The sequence below is a fragment of the Cnephaeus nilssonii genome, assembly GCF_951640355.1.
Source record: "Cnephaeus nilssonii genome assembly, chromosome: 18".
Classification (NCBI taxonomy): Eukaryota; Metazoa; Chordata; class Mammalia; order Chiroptera; family Vespertilionidae; genus Cnephaeus; species Cnephaeus nilssonii.
The window spans coordinates 14,919,193-14,935,772 of record NC_137089.1 but is presented as its reverse complement, the minus strand read 5'-3'; positions in this window follow the sequence as shown (position 1 = coordinate 14,935,772).

Sequence of the window (16,580 nt, the reverse complement as noted above, 5' to 3'; positions counted from 1 at the left end):
GCACGCCTACACTTTTTCCTAACAGATCTCTCTGCTTCTTTCCTTACAGCTCTATGGTCTTTTCCCAACACAGCATAAAGAGCTCTACTGTCTAGAACACTCTTCAATATGATATTCGCTTGGCTCACTCTTCAAATTTTTGCTCAGTTATCCATCCTATTTAATTACTCCAGACTGCCCCCACCCACTCCCTGGTGTCTCCAGTCTCCTTTACCTTACCCTCCTTTTCCTTTTCTCCATAGCACTTACCACTTACTATGTTTGTCATTGACCGTCACCTTCCCCCACTAGAATATAAGCAGGTGGGCAGAGCAGGGTTTTTACTAATGTACGCCCAAGCAACTGAAACAGAAAATATCACATAATAGGTGTTCCAACCAATACGTGTTGAATGACTTTCTGGGGAGAGGATGTGTCATCATTATTGGTTAGGCAGGAGAAAGAGAAAAAATCAGACTGGAAAGGGAAAACCGGCACAGAGAATGAAAATCTAAACTCTCATTTGGGATTCAGCTCCTGCCTACCTCTAGCCTTATCTCCAGTCCAGACTACCAACACAGCTCCCTCTTCAGCTACTGAGTGTGTGGTTTCTTATCTCTCTGATTTTCTATTCCCTCAGTTTAGATCACCTTACCTACTCTCACATAACTCCCTCAGTTAACTTCTTTGTCTTCACCATATGCTCCTCCTCCCTTTCTCCTTTTACCTGTTTGCCATAGTCACTGTACATAATTGCTTACAGATAGTACTAATCACCCAGCATTGTAGCTAATTATTTCATTGTCTCCTCAACTAGATCAAGAAATCTTTAAGTGCCCTAACCAGTTTGGCTCAGGGGATAGAGCCTCGGCCTAGGGACTAAAGCAGGCGTCCTCAAACTACGGCCCGCAGGCCACATGCGGGTGTTTTTGCCGTTTTGTTTTTTTACTTCAAAATAAGATATGTGCAGTGTGCATAGGAATTTGTTCATAGTTGTTTTTTTTTTAAACTATAGTCCAGCCCTCCAACGGTCTGAGGGACAGTGAACTGGCCCCCTGTTTAAAAAGTTTGAGGACCCCTGGAAGGGTCCCAGGTTCGATTCCAGTCAAGGGCATGTACCTTGGTTGCAGGCACATCCCCAGTAGGTGCAGGAGGCAGCTGATCGATGTTTCTCTCTCATCGATGTTTCTAACTCTCTATCCCTCTCCCTTCCTCTCTGTGAAAAATCAATAAAATATTAACAAAAAAAAATCTTTAAGGGCAGGTCAAGGAATATGGCTTTTACCCCAGTTTCCCCAGGGCCAATCAAATTGTCATATATTATAGGGACTCAATAAATATATGCTGCACAGTTACATGAGCAGTCACAAAATAATGAGAAAATGACTTATTGGAGTGTGAAGAGAGGGAGGCAGGGAGTTGTAGCAAGAAATAAAGCTGAAGAAATAGGTTGTGGCAAAATTATGTTACCACCTTATATGCTGTGCTGAAGAATTTGAACTCGTCCTGTAGTCACTAGGCAGGCAGTGGAGGTTTGCTTAGCCAGAGAACAGACATGATCAGCTGTGATATTCAGGACAATATCCTGCCTTTGGTTCCTCATCCATATTCCAAAACACCTGCTAAAGGAATTACTGAAAGGACACAGATGTGCATGGTGGAGGCTTGAAGACACAAATAGCAGAATTTTTTACTTCCTGTCTTCAGAATTCTGTTTTGCTCAGTAGGTTATAATAGCATGATAATGAGGTCAAGGTCATGGTTTAGATCCCTGGGTGAGTCACCGTGCAATGGCCACAGCTGACTGTTAATCTTTGCCAGTTGTCAGATGATAACATGTTATTTCTTAACCAGGAACTGGGTGGAAGAATATGACTGGTTCATCTAAAGTTAATCAGTGTTATTGGAAAAGCAACTCAAAGTGCTTAGCTATGGTTATAGGACCATACTGTCATTTTAAATTAAAATAACAATGTTTTATCAGTGATAACAAAAGAGCACAGCATTGGAGAAAGTATACTTTGTTTGTTCCTAGAAAATAAGCTAGAGGTTTAATTATTGGGATTTGAAGGCAAGAAGTAATGAAAAATTTAGTGGATGTTACTGTAGATAAGCTTTATTAATTACTTTTTGTGTATTTAGCAATATAAGAGGTTATTTCCTAATTATGTCATAAAAATCATAGAGCCATTTATATTAAAAGGATCTGGAAAATCATATTCTAATCATCTTTCATTTATAGCATTATAAAGTTATTTCTATTTTTGTTCCCTCCTAGCAATTAATGAGCACATCTTTAACGTGAAATAGGACAATATTAGAAGTTGGGACATATAGGCATAACTGATGTTACTAATTACATCTTCATGTTAATTACAACTCTGAACACTATGTAAGTTTAAAATAAAAAATCCCTGGCCAATGTGGCTCAGTTGTTTGGGCATAGTTTTGTGGACTAAAAGGTTTCCTGATCAGGCATAGGGCACATGCCGCGTTTCAGCTGGATCCCGGAGTGGGGGGGGGGGGGGGGGGGGGAGGTGCGGCGAGGGAAGCCTGCAGGAAGTAGCCAATCAGTGTTCTGCTCTCACATCGATATTTCTTTTTCTTTCTCTCCCTCCCTCTCTCTTTAAAAATCAATAAAAAATATTTAAAAACAAAAAGTTAATTTTATGGGATCAGAACTAAATTAAAAGCCACTAATGAACAAATGGATTAAATATCAATAAAATAGCAACAGCTGCTAATATCATAAAAGATCATCAACCGGGCATTATGTGCTTCCTGGTAGAAGAACAAAACACAACCTGTGAAGTTCTCTTGCAAAAAAAAATAAGTAAAAACTTATTTGAACATCTAGATCCACCTACCAATGTATGGGAAATACTGAGAACAGAGGACCACACCAAACTGCACCCTGGGACTGCCGTCTATGGGACAAGTCCTAATTTTTCCAACAAATACACTTTTACTTTAGTGTCTGGCATATAATAGATATCATAATATAGTTATACTATGCGGGGGCCTGATGCAGCGGGGGCCAGACATGGCGGGGAATCTCCCTTTTCCGCGTCCTGCACGGAAAGAGAGATGAACGAACCGGTTCTAAGTGGAGGCGGCCAGGGATTGAGAAATAATAGAAATAAAGAAAGAAGATGCAGAAATAGATTTAAAGCTGGGAGCTGGGTGGGATGCCATTCTTCCTCTCTGATGGAGAGGCTGCAATGACGACAACCCGAGCCATGCAGCGTGTTTATTTTTATAGGCCTAGATTTACATATCTAGTCCCGCCCCTGCCAACACCTGGGCTGCTATGAAGTCAGAACTGATTAACATGACTCCGCCTTCTTGGGGAAACATGTATCTGAGACGTGGCTCTGCCAATCACCTCAGACTTAGCTGACAATTTAAAGAAATGCCCAATGTGCCTTCCCAGGCGGCCCTCTACAATACTAGAGGCCCAGTGCACAAATTCATGCACCAGTGGGGTCCCTTGGTCTGGCCTGTGGGATCGGGCTGAAACCAGCTCTCTGACATCCCCCGAGGGGTCCTGGATTGCGAGAGGGCACAGGCCATGCTGAGGGACCCCACAGGTGCACGATCGGGGCCAGAGAGAGATGCAGGAGGTTGGCCAGCTGGGGAGGAACCGTGTGAGAGCTCCAGGGCATGTCTGGCCCGTCTCGCCCAGTCCTGATCGGCCAGACCCTCCAGCAGCAAGCTAACCTACTGGTTGGAGCATCTGCCCCCTGGTGGTCAGTGCACATCATAGCAACTGGTCGACCAGTCAACTGTCTGGCCCCTGGTGGTCAGTGCATATCCTAGCAAGCGGTTGAGTGGCCTTAGCATATTACACTTTGATTGGTTGAATGGCCGACCGGATGAATGGACACTTAGCATATTAGGCTTTTATTATATAGGATGTAACCCAATCTGCTCCCTAATAACTATCATACTTAAAATGTGAAAAAACAATTATAACAGAAACTGGTGTTCAGTTGTGTTCCAGCTTGCTTGACGCTCTCCTGTTTGCCCAGGGCAGTCATTTAATCTGTTGATCGTGTGTAATTATTAATTGCAACTCCTTTCACTCTCAAAAGTACCCCAGTTTGCACCTCAAATTTTATGGTCATGCTATTTTTAGTATAATATGAATTAGGCTCAAATGCACACTATGCAACGGGTATTGGAAATCTATAAAATTCAAATAGTATGTTCCTAGAGTAAAGGTTCATGTCATAACCATCCTGTATTACCATACTACATGCTAGACATTTAATAAATTTGGTTGAGCCCAGCCAGTGTGCCTCAGTAGTTGAGCATCAACCAGGAGGTCACAGTTCAATTTCAGGCTGGGGCACATGCCTGGCTTGTGGGTTCGATCCCTGGTGGGGAGCAACCGATCAATGATTCTCTCTCGTCATTGATGTTTCTATTTTTCTCTCCCTCTCCCTTTGTCTCTCTGAAATCAATAAAAAAAAAATTTTAAATAAATTTGGTTGAAATAGAGTTAATGAATTCTTCATTAGAAAAGAGTAAATTACTCTTTTTTTTTTTAAGAGTAAATTACTCTTGATCCCAGCTAGAATCTAGAATTAACTAAATGGAATACCAAGAATATCAAGCCCAGCCCTAAACGGTTTGGCTCAGTGGATAGAGTGTCGGCCTGCGGACTCAAGGGTCCCAGGTTTGATTCCAATCAAGGGCCTGTACCCTGGTTGCGGGCACATCCCCAGTAGGGGGTGTGCAGGAGGAGCTGATTAATGTTTCTCTCTCATCGATGTTTCTAACTCTCTCTCCCTCTCCCTTGCTCTCTGTAAAAAAATCAATAAAGTATTTAAAAAAAAAAAAAAGAATATCAAGCCCATCTTCTAGTGAAGATTCATGACAAAAATGGATCAAACTGCCTAGGATTTGTAAGAAAAGCACAATAATCAATGTAGACATTATTTACATAGGCTGACAACTTGCAAGAAGAAAAAATCATAGCAAGCTTCCCAACTGTAAGAAAAGGTAATAGTTGTTTATTTGAAAGCATGTGGGAAGTGACTGTAGAAGTCTCAGCCAAAATTCTAGTCACTTAGGAATAGCCTGCAATCCAAGATTTTGCACAGAATTGTGGCTTTCGGCAACAAAGGGTGGGCTTATCTTCTACAATGTGAACTGGCTGCTGTCTATACCTCAAACGTCTCCCTCTGCCCACGAGGATCGTTTTAGTCTTATCTAGATGGTGCCTGATCCAATTGCTTTCATCCATGTTCTTTACCCTGCCAGACAGAGTGAAATTCAAGAAACCACATCCTAGATCTGATGAAAGGAGATGCAAAGCTTGCTATCAGCTGTGTAGTGATGGTACTGCATCCCTAATTACTTCACTATCTCTGATGAGCGTCATATAACACTAAACTGAAAGGGAGATAGAAAAGAGTCCTGTCATTTCCCACGAAGGAAAAGTGAGGAAAAGATTAGCAAAAGATATCAAGAATAATTCAAATTTATTAGTCTTTACTTAATCAAAGGAGATTTAGGTCATCCAAATACCAGAGAGAGAAAAATAAGTTTATCATGTTATTGGCTGGATATTTTGTGGGGTACCTAGTATATACAGAGAAAGTGTCACCATGCTAATAATTTTGGGAAAGTCATTCAACTTTGTGGGCTTTGGTGTTCCTCTTGTAAAGTATAAATCCTCTGCAAGGTGACCAGTAAGTTTCTCTATACTTTTCAAATGTAATGATTCTGTGAATTAACTACCATTATCTAATACTCACTTCTGAAACATTCAAACAGCAAGCACGTATGGGAACTATTGAGAAGAACATAACTGTGTAAGAAATAATGTCTATCTCAAAAAAGTTCAGTCTAGTAATAGAGACATACAAATACTTATAATCCATTGTGGTACATGCTACAAGAGACGTATCTATAAAATTCAGTGGGAGTGCAAAGAGGATAAGCCTAACTCTTATGAGAAACCATAGTAAGAAAAAATATTTTAAATATATTTTTATTGATTTCAGAGAGGGAGAGAGAGAGAAACATCAATGATGAGAGAGAATCATTGATCACCTGCTTCCTGCACGCCCCCCACTGGGGATCCAGCTGGCAACCGGGGCATATTCCTTGACTGGGAATCAAACCATGGCCTCCTGAGTCATAGGTAGATGCTCAACCACTGAGCCACGCCCGGAAAGGCTCGGTCTAAATTTTCTATTTCCTTTGGATCTTCCAAAGTGTTTTCCTTCAAGTGCTATCAGAGGAAACATATTCTACTCATTTATTTCACAACTGTCCCTTAACCTATTGTTTCTCTACTAGAATCCAAGATGCTCTTGAAAACAGGACCTATTATTGACAGTCTTCATCCTTTGCAAGTGGAAGTGATGACAGACCCACCATTTTGACAAATATTTTGCTATTTCTATACAAAATATTTTATTAATGGAAACCAAACATTATGTGTTTTACTGAAATGTTGTCACCTGAAATTTGGGTATCTAATATGTATCTAATAAAGGCTTGACAGTGCAACTGTTGCTTATAAATGTGCAGCTGCCTGGCATTTTAATTTTTAATTCACATTTTTAATTCAAATATAACTGATCTGAAAAATTCTCCTTCAATCACTTCAAAAGAAGAAAGCAAGTCCAGCTGTCTAATTATGACTCAATATTTTATTTATAAATGGAGATCATTAGCACACACCTAATGCCATTTTCTCTGTTAAATGTAATAATGCTAAATGAAATGAGCTTTATAAAGTTAAATTCACCAGAGCAACATAGCAAAGTACAGAGGTAAGAATTATTAACGTGTTAAGAAAAAACTCATTTCTAAAAATTGATTCAATAAACAATAAGTATGCAAATAATCACTGCAGTTTCTCTTTTTCAAACCTTAAAAAAACATGCATTCCTAGGTAATGTTCCTAATGCTTGTTCTGTCTTCCCCACTGGATAATGAACTGCTTGAAGGTACGTGAAAAGCCCTCTTATTATTTTTCACCTATCATCTAACATAGTGCCTTCTATCCCACTGAATATCTATTGAATTGAATTTAAAATCACTCAGCCCTGCCAATAAGTCAACAATTGATAGGCAATGCTTTGACTCTAAAATCCTGACACTTGAAAGAAAAATGTGATTTTCTTCATTTAAAATGTTGAGAAATGTTTGCCCGGCCGGTTTGGGTCTGTGGTTGACCTATGAACCAGGAGATCGCCAGTTCGATTCCTGGTCAGAGCCCAACCTCAGTTGGGGACATGCAAGAGGCAGCTGATCAATGATTCTCTCTGATCATTGAAGTTTCTATCTCTCTCTCCCTCTCCCTCTCTCAATGAAAATATATTTAATAAATAAATAATGTTGAGGAATATTTGTTTCCTTTTTCTTTTAGCTTTATTGTTAACGTAAGTATTGAAACATTTTAAATATATCTGGCTAGGTGAACTAATGAAACATCACTTTTCCAAATTCTAGCTCACCATTTTAATTTTAATTTCTTTTAATTTAATTTCCTTTTTTAAAAAAATACGTTTTTATTGATTTTAGAGAGAGAAGGATAGAGAGAAACATCCATGAGAGGGAAACAAATTGATTGGCTGCCTTCTGCATGTCCCCCTTCCCTCCCCCCTCCCCCACCATTAGAGATTGAGCCTGCAACCTGGCAACCCGGGCATGTACCCTGACCAGGAATCAAACTAGTAATCTCTTGGTTCATGGTTCAACACTCAACCACTGAGCCAAATTATCTGGCCTTAATTTTATTTTTTATAGAAAAAAGTAAAAGTGATTAAACTCTTTTCTAGCTCAGAGTATAGAAGGTCATAATTTTCTGCTACAGGGTTACTAATTTTTTTCCTCCTTCATTCCATATGTGTTTCTAGGAAAGAACTACTCAATTGTTACAGTGCATGTGTTATTTTGTAATGATGATTATAATAACCCTTTATATCATTTGCCCACAGACTCAGTAAGTTGACAGTTCTATCTTCAGACAGAAATGTTTGGATAACTCATTGTGTGAATTGTAAAAATCCAATAATCCACTATGGATAAGGTAGGTATGTATCTCAGGCTAGAAGTGCATGAGAAGACTAGTTAGTCTGAGACATTTAAATTGGGCTCCTAAATCCTGGTCCAAGAATGACATGAAATGGCTCTTTTGTAATGGCAAATGAGATGCCCTGTTATATAGAGGCAGGGAGCCCTGGCCTGTTTGGCTCAGTGGATAGAGCGTTGGCCTGCGGACTGAAGGGTCCCAGGTTCGATTCCGGTCAAGGGCATGTACCTTGGTTGCGGGCACATCCCAGTAGGAGGTGTGCAGGAGGCAGCTGATTGATGTTTCTCTCTCATAGATGTTTCTAACTCTCTATCCTTCTCCCTTCCTCTCTGTAAAAAGTCAATAAAATATATTAAAAATAAAATAAAAAAGAACTAGAATATATAGAGGCAGGGAGATGAAAGGAAAGGGAACCATATTTGTAAAATTGATCTAATCTTTTAAGGTTGCTGTATGATTATAATTATCTCATCAAAAAACGTACTTTTTTGCGATGTTCTTTAATGTTTTGTTCTATCTTAATATTTAGTGAAGTTTTCAAAGTGGCCACCTATTTATTCTGTTCTAAGGAGAACCAAGGGTGGATCTATTGTTCATGTCATTTTGGACCAGAGTTTGTCACCCAGCGTAATTCAAAGTGGGAGTAAAAGTCTTCGCAAGGGAAGATGAAAATGGAGGTGAGAGAATTAGGGTCATTTACTTGGCTTTTGCTCCTAGAGATTTTCCTTCCAGAATTTTCACTGAATGAACTTCAGATGGTTTTGTGTTTCAGCTTTTATAAGAAAAGGGCATGGCGTTGTAACACAGCATATGATATTTTTACCAAGTTTATAAGATTACTCTTAAAAACGTCAACTTGTGTGGTTTCCCTAAGAGACAGAGATAGTGAAATAATGAGGAAAATCTCAGGCTCTCTGTAAAAAGACCTGGGAAGATCTTTGGCTATTTCCATCATCATCAATTTAATTACAGATCCCCATGGTGCCTGATGATTACTTCTACTCCACATTATGCTGTGCTGGGCTGGTACAAAGACAATGGTTTCAAGTATTTAGTAATAATTGGGAGTATGAGATTTAATAGAGTTGAAATGACATTGAGCGATAGAAAAAGAAGATATAAAAATTCAATTGGAAGAAAGCTTAGAGGAGTTAAAAATAAAAGAAAAATAGCATTGAGATCAGGGGGAATTGTGGGTTGGGTCTTTACAAATATAGTTGAGAAAAAAATGATATAAGAAATGGCTGGAGTGAAAAAAAATCTTAATGTATATAAAATGTTCCTGCATTTGAAGGGAAGAGAAGATTATACTCAGGAGGTACGTAAAGGATGGAGAAATACGGTTCTCATTAGCTTCAAGCAACCAATTAACTATGTTGCCCAGAGCATTTTTATCAATTCTTCTAGGCCTGTAGGCTAGAAAAAAATGAGAACTACCTTTAATTCTTTTCTCTACTGGGTGCCCTATGCTGTATCTGTACTATCCCTAAATCCTATTTTAATCATTTTCTCTACTTTCACTTTTTTCTTTCCTTCTTCACTGCTATTACCCTAATACAGGCCAATCTATATTGTATACTAGAGGCCTGATGCACAAAATTCAAGCAAGGGCTCGGCCCTCGCAGCCCCAGCTGTGTCCGGAAGGTCATTTGGACAGTCATCCAGAATGTTGTCCGGACTGTCATTTGGCTGTTCGGTCTAATTAGCATATTAGCTCTTTATTATATAGGATGGCTATCAGATTAATATTTCTAATAATTATTTTTATCATATCATTACTCAGCCTCTCAAGAATCTTCATTGCCTTGAGTATCAAGGCCAAGCTTCTCTTTCTGAGAAATAACAGCCCTCCACAGTTCAGCTCTATTCTACTTGTATAAATTTTATTTCCCAGTACTGCCTAAAACATACACTCATTTCAGACAGGGACATCTATCTAGGCATTTCTTCCACAAGCCAAGCACATTTGCTTTAATGCCTACGCAAGTGTCAGTATATTGCTGAAATGTCCTTGCTGCTTTCCTCTCTAAATTGTCTCGTATTCAGTTCAGTTCAAATCTCATCGAAAATTAGGTATTTTCCAGTTATTCTAGCTATTACAACACAGATGCCTTCTATTACTGAAATAATTTTATCCTTAAGAGTGAGTGCAGATAAAAACTATTTCATTTTTTAATGCTTTCCCATGAAGATTGTAAGCTACTTAGGTCGTAGGTGATGTTTTTAACTCCTTTTTTCTCCAATAGTGTATAAAATGAGCGAGGCCTTTGTTTATTCCTAATGCTTTGACTCATAGAAAAACTTAAATTTAAATTTGAATATAATGGGGAGCATTTGAGATCTTGCTCCCCTGGTCCATTTGGCTTAAAAAAAAACTTTTTTTTTTTTTTAATCCTCACCAGAGGATATTTTTCTAGAAAGAAAGGAAGGAAGAGAGGAGGGGAAAAGAAAGAGAAATATCAAGAGAAAGGCACATTGATTGGTTGCCTCCCACATGCACCCTGACCAATGCTGAGGAACCTGCAACCAAGGTACGTGCTCAATTTTGTTTCTGAGAAATTTATATCATGTGATTAAATAAGAGTATTACCCTGCCTAAGCAGAGGGAGGGAGTGGGAGTGAAATAAATTATACTCCAAAAGTCAAATATTTCCTCCAAAACTGTTCTTTAAAGACAGATTGTGAACAGAAATATTAAATCCTAATGTACAAAAGAGGAAAGAGAAGTGTGCAAATAACCAATCTTTTCTTAATTAAAGACCAAATTGACTTGTAATTTTTATGAAGCAATAATTTTTCATTAATAACCTACCAATTCATTATCTATATATATAAAAGCCTAATATGCAAAGTGTCCCCTCAGGTGTTCGACCAGATGCCCAATTGCTCACTATGATGTGTGCTGACCACTAGGGGGTGGTGCAGAACGAAGGGAGGCCCTGGCTGGCAGCTGGCAGCCAGCAGCCACTAGGGACCCTACCCATGCACGAATTTCATGCACTGGGCCTCTAGTTATAAATAAAGCTGAGAATTTGATGAAAATTTTCAAATGACTACACTAATTGTTATTAGTATATTTCTTTCTTAATATCTTCTCAGATTTTAACTCATTTTAAATTAAAACATTTTTGTCTTCAAAATATTAATATACTTTCCATAATCATATACCTGGAAATATAAATTTGTTGATTCTTTAAGAACCTTAAGTAGACTGAAAAACTTTTTAATGCCATATTTCCATGTGAAAATTTCCAGGTGACATATTTTTTTCAAATCATTTTATTTAGCAAATGTCACATTAAAAACAAGCATTTCCTGCCCTGGCTGTTGTGGCTCAGTTAGTTGGGCATCATCCTCTGCACCAAAAGGTTGCCGGTTGCATTCCTGGTTAGGGCACATGCCTGGGTTGGCAGCCAATCAATGTTCTGCTCTCACATCAATGTTTCCCCTCTCTCTTCCCCTCTCTCTCTATAAATCAATTAAAAAAAATTTTAAACAAGCATTTCTTTTTAAAACTAATTAATATTATAAAATTTATTTGGCTCTGTTATTCAAAAATGATGATTCCTTGAAACATCTTTTCTATAAGAGAGTTTATAAGTGAAAAAGGAAGACTTTTTAGTATTAGCCTGCTTGATGCAAATTTATTGTATGAACATTTAGATGTACTCTGTCTTCTGTGTTTTCCACCTCTTTTTTTGTGCTTAAGTCTGAATATTCTGACCCTTCTTCCAATTTGTTAAATCAAAAGTAAATAAGATATATACATATACTTTATTGTTCTAAATCGAGAATTTTATGCACTCTCAAAATAAAAATATAAATGAATACGTGAGTAAGCACTCTGTGTATAGCATACACTCGACAAATATATTAACCCCTATATAGCATCAGAGGAAAATGAAACTTGGGGAGATCAAACCATGTTCAAGGTTACACAGCTAGTGGGTGACACAGCCAGGATTTAAACTCAGAGTCCATAGCCTTACTTACGTTAATTATCATGCTACATCCGCTGCTATTGCTGGAAAGCTAGTAGGACATTGCAGATGTCTGGTGATTTACTACATTCTTAACAATGCCTTTGTTATCTCGTGGGTGTCTATGTGTATGTATATTTTAAGAACTTCATCAGAGTGGGGTTCTTTTCAACCTAATCCACCCTACCTACAGCATCCTTAATTTTGCTCAAATACCCAATTCCAAATAGAAAGCCAAATTCTCATCTGTCATTCTGTATATGCAATCAGTGGGAGCTCCCCACCCAGAAGAGATGAGTAGTGAAACTAACAGTTCCCAGGCAAGCAGCCTGTGATTCCAGAATTAACCTCACGCTGCTGCCACCCCGAGTCCTTGGGCTGAGATGTGGCTCTGGCGGAGGAAATGAATGAATCACCAGTTGGTCTTTTTAATTAGCCTTTAGCTATTTGGAGCAGCACCACTTTAAATAATTAAAGAAATTTAAAGAAAAAAAAATAAAAGAAATGGTGATTTCTTTCTTTGCTGATAAAACCAGAAGGTATTAATATTAACTAACTGAGAAAGAAGAGAGGAAAGGCTTTAGATGATTCTCCAGCAACAATTCTGCTTAACGAAAAGGCACAGATAGCAGGAAATCAGACAGCAGACTCTAAAGAAAGTATAATTATTATTTTGTTCGACCATCCACTTCCCATCCAACACATATACACAAACATTACCCTTTTTACTGTAAGTTCAATGATTTCATTCTATGCCCCTAACCGTCAGCTCTTTTTTTTTCCCCAGTATATTCTTCCCCTAAAATACCTATTCGCTCAGCTTTGATGATCAGTCACATCTACAAATCACACCTGAATTTTCATGTCTTGTGTCTTATATTTGTAACTACTTCTTAGAACTACCTGCATGCGTATCATAACTGCCATCAAATATATTTAAAAAGTAAACATAATTCCACTTCCATCTGGGATATAGAGAGCTGGAAGGAACATTATCTCCACCCTAATAAAAAGAAAAGGCAGGGTGATCAACATAATCACACTTGTCCTTAAACCCACCAGAAAGCTGCTATCACAGGGCAACAACGAACATTGGAATCCAAGGGAAGACAGAGACTTCCAAGGAGAGATGGGCTGAGAACATTGGCTCGCTCCTGGCAGAGCACAGGAGGCCGAAACTCCAGGTGCCATAGAAGCAGGTAAGAATAATACAACTAATTTTATGAAAATGAATTGCCGAATGATGAGTGTGGGCTTGTGAGAGAGTTTAGAATGACTGGACGCTGCAGACACCAGGGGAGAGAGATCACACCTACTTGCAGGCCCTTCTCCATGAATATCCACTGAGTGTGTATATCAGGTACTCAGCATAGATGTCGTGCAGAGAACATGATGTCTGAACAGGGACAGGGAACAGTTACAGGTGAACATCAGGGACATTTCATGAGGGCTACAAACAGCCTAAATATCAAGAAAGATGGAGGGGGAACAGGAGTTCTCATTCATTCGCCTTGGAGATGAAGGGTTTTAGGTATCCATCATAGTGTGGCTCTCTTTCAACAATTTCCTAATGTGAGACTTGGCAGTTGTTTATACCATGATGGGAAGATGTGGAGGAAGCAGTGTGAAATCAAGACTGGGAAACAGGCCCTAACCGGTTTGGCTCAGTGGATAGAGTATCGGCCTGCGGACTTGGGTCCCAGGTTCGGTTCCGGTCAAGGGCTTGTACCTTGGTTGCGGGCACATACCCAGTGGGGAGTGTTGCAGGAGGTAGTTGATCAATGTTTCTCTCTCATCGATGTTTCTAACTCTCTATCCCTCTGCCTTTCTCTCTGTAAAAAAAATTAATAAAATATATATATTTTAAAAAGACTGGGAAACAGTAGAGAACGAAGAAAAAGTGTGGCAGTTTTGTGTTTTGTTTTTTAATGTCTTTCATTAACCTCAGAGAGGAAGGAAGAGGGAGAGAGATAGAAACATCAGTGATGAGAAAGAACTATTGATAGGCTGCCTTCTGCATGCCCATACCAGGGATTGAGCCTGAAGCCTGGGCATGTGCCCTGACTGGGAATCGAACCGTGACTTCCTGGTTTTTAGGTTGACACTCAGCCACTGAGCCATGCCGGGTGGGCGTGGGGCAGCTTTTTAATGTGGTTGTTCCCTTCTCAAAAGAAGCCTTAATCCATCACCCCTGCCCACCCCATCTGCTCCCTCGGGCTTGTATGTGCAAATGGTTTCTGTCTAAACCCTGGTTCCAAGTGTATGTTTAGGAGATTCTCATCTTATTGCCTGCAATACGAATCATCTTTTTCTCTCATTTGTGAGTTCCTCCTTGAATTTTTATCCCACCACAGTGCATGGGGTAGGGTACTAAATAAAAAGCCCGGGATAGTATCCTCAGGTTTGTCTTATCTGGTGGATGGCTGTCCCTGAGCCAGGTGCCATCTAGTACTGACACTTGACACGGGTCTCCCATTTCTGAGATAGCACAGTGTCATATGCCCTGTTTTCATCTTTTTACTTAGAGATCTGATTCTACCACAAAGTCACTTCATTTTAATCTCTTCCACATCCCCAAGTCAAACTTTTATGCTGTCTATGAGAACCTCTGGATTTAGAAGCTTTGTTTAAATACAACAAAAACTTGAATTTCAGAGGGAAGGCAGGAGTGGGTGGGTGGGTGGGAAGAGATCAACCAAAGAACTTGTATGCATAGATGCATAACCCATGGACACTGACAATAGGGTGGTGGAGGCCTGGGATGCGGGGTAGGAGGTGGGGCAGGGATAGGCTATAAGGGGTCAATGAGAGAAAAAAGGGGACATATGTAATACAACAATAAAGATTTTTTAAAGTATTTCTGCCAATATAAAAACAACAGAACACACAAGATAAATATGTAAGGTGATGGATGTATTAATTAATTAGATGGAGGAAACCCTTTCACAATGTGTATCAAATCACCATGATATGCATTTAAGTACCTTACAATTTTGTCAATTATACCCCAATAAAGCTAAAATTTGAAAAAATAAAAACTTTATCTGTAAGGGAATGGGACAATTGTGATGGAAAGATAGAGAATAAATATTTGGTCATGTATTTCCTTGGTTTAACTTCTGACATTGGGGAAATCTGATTTGAAGGAAAATGTACTTATGTTTACTTATGCTTCATTTTTATACTGGATTTCAGTGGGGTGTTTTTTTTTAAATCTTTATTGTTGAAAGTGTTACAGGTTCTCTTCCCCCCCCCCCCCCACCCCATTAACCTCTTCCAGCCTGCTCTCATTCTCCTCCCTGCTCCAGGTCTGTGTCCATGGGTCATGCATATATGCATACAAAGTCATTGGTCGATGTCTTCCCACCCACGCTCCCCTGCCTTCCCTCTGAGGTTCAATAGTCTGTTCATGCTTCTATGACTTTGGGTCTATTTGAGATCATGTGATACTTGTCTTTCTCTGACTGGCTTATTTCGCTTAGCAAGATCACTTTCCATAGGGGCACCTAATTAAGACAGGAAGGCCCTGTCATGGGGCATAGGCTAGGGCCTGGATGTAGACATGGAAAAGTGCAGTAATTCATTAAGGCTCCAAATAGGAGATAGCTCCAAAATGTGGGGCTGAGGTCAGGAAAAGGTTAGCTCCCAAATTAAAACTAACAAAAATTGGAAAAGACTGCATCTGCAGAAATGACTCACTTTAAGTGGTTTGGAAACATGTACCAAATGGAGCCCCCATCTCTTAGTTTGATTAACAAAGTCATGGGTTTCTCAGAGAACTGTAGCCTACTCAGTGATAATGCCTCAGATTCTTGTGCTGTCATAACCCGAGTATTGGGAATCTACCTCAGACCTAAGAAAAGACAGTTAGAAAGCAAGCTGACATTCGTTTTATCCAGCTCCCCAGAGGGAAGGACACTTTGACTTCAGAGGACCAATGTCAATTATTTTGTTAGAATATACCTAGAATAGAACATGGGCAAGCTACACTTAGTTTTATAAAAATAGCCAGTAATTACATCTAACTATTTTTGTTGTCATCATTTGCACTGAGTGTTGCAGGAGGCAGAACGAACCAGGAAGAAGAGTGGATAAAAATGTCATGGATAAGGAAAATAATGTATATTTAGTGCCAGGAAGGAAAACAAATTGCTCAGTGGAAGTTTCAGGAGAGCTGCAGCTCAGGAGTGAGTGAACAGAAAGAAAGACCCGGAGAAAGGCAAGGCTGACCTGCTGATAAGAGAACGTTAGGATGAGGCATAATCACAAGGGAGTGCATTTATAGATAAATGCTGAATCTGAATGCTTGAATGAGAAGGGAAATTGGGAGAAGATGTCCCATGTACAGCTTGCCATAGTAAGCATTTTTTCCCCCTCAAATTAAGCTGATATTTTGTATTGTTAAGCAATTGATTCAGGGTAAGCATTTCTAACCAGTCAAAGTAGAAGACAGGGAATAGAATACGATTAGTTGGATGTATCAAATCAGCCATCAAGACATACTGCATAAATGCTTCTAAAACTTTGTTACTTAATATAAGATCTGAAATAAATTCAGTGTTTCC